Source organism: Gymnoscopelus braueri, assembly GCF_963280865.1.
Source record: "Gymnoscopelus braueri genome assembly, chromosome: 8".
Taxonomy (NCBI): domain Eukaryota; kingdom Metazoa; phylum Chordata; class Actinopteri; order Myctophiformes; family Myctophidae; genus Gymnoscopelus; species Gymnoscopelus braueri.
Window position 1 is genome coordinate 42105738 of NC_137609.1, and position 1539 is coordinate 42107276.

Sequence of the window (1539 nt, forward strand, 5' to 3'; positions counted from 1 at the left end):
ATGTGTAGTCAATGAGAAAAGCTCTCCTAGTAGTAGCAGCTTAGTAGTAGTTTATTTTGGTAATAAAAAGAAAAATCTATATATTTATATATATATATTTTTTGGATCATTTTTCATCATATAGATTAGACCAAAAGGCTGAAGCGAATGGCTTATTTTGCCTATCCTTTTCACGTCAAAAATCAAACGTAAAGAAAAAACTAAGAAATCAATAAAAGGAAAAAATAAAAGAAAAAGAAAGAAAGAAGATGATAAGGTATACTTTTGTACAAGGGCAAGGCACTGAACCCCTGCTCGCCCCCTGTGGAGCTTCTCAGCGGCCAATAGCAGAAGACTGCGGTTTTATACTGGGCAGCTTAGGTGTGAGTTGTCACTTAGTATGTAGGATACTACCTCCTACAGTTACATGTGGAGTTCTGAGAGACTGCAAATGATGTGCAGAGAGTTGAAGGACTATTATATTCCCATTCAGTAAAATCCTCCCCTGGCTGTAATGGGTTTGTGTGTGAGCGTGCAGGAGTGTACGTAAAGGTGTGTACGTGCAGGTATTCGCTTGCGTTCGTGCGTGTGCGCGCGTGTGTGTGTATGTGTGTGTATGTGTGTGTGTGTGTGTGTGTGTGTGTATGTATGTATGCGTGTGTTACATTGATGCATACAGTATGTCATATGCATCTCTCCTGTCCTCCTCCTGTCCTGTTCTGTCCCTCCTCCTTTCACATGCTCTGGTATGGTTGTGACCTCTGATCTCAGCCCAGTCTCACGGTTCAAACACTGACAGTCAGTCAGTAACACACTCTCAGCCCTTCACCCTCTCCATTTTGTTCTCTATATCTCTCTATTCATCCCCCTCTCCCTACCCCTCTTTTCATCTCCCTTGCTGTCTCTTTGCCCTTTTTTCTCGCTCTCCCTCATGTACCTCTCTCTCGTTGGGCCGCTTGGCCTGCATGCCCCCTGGTAGAGACAGACAAGCAAAGCTATCAGACTGGTGGCTTTTCTTCTGAAGCGTGACTGTCCTCATCAGTTATCTGTCTCAGTCTGACTGACTGACAACAAGCCTTGTTTTCACCCACTGACACGTCACATTTGTTTTAATATTGTGAGGACAGAAACAGACAGACTGGCTGACTGACTGAAAGAGAGAGTATGGAATGTGTACGTTTATGGTGTGGACGGGGGGGGGGGGGAAATATGGTAAGAGTAGGCCTGTTATAATTATTACATAATTGTCTAATCGCAATTATTTGAGATAATTGCAAATTATTTTTGCATAATCGTCATAATAGTTTCCATGTTGAAACATTTTCAAACATTTTCAAATATTAAAAAAAGCAGAAATAGCTGATCTACAAGCTTACAAAGCGTCACAAAGTGACGCTTTGTAAGCTTTTAGATCAGCTATTTCTGCTTTTTTTACATGTGTAAAAATGATCAAATTTGTCAATAATTTCTTTGTATATTTCAGTTATTTGTCATATCGAGGCCTACCCTGTGCATTCTTTTATTACGAAGGCTAAAAGGCTTCATATGTTCCAATGTTCA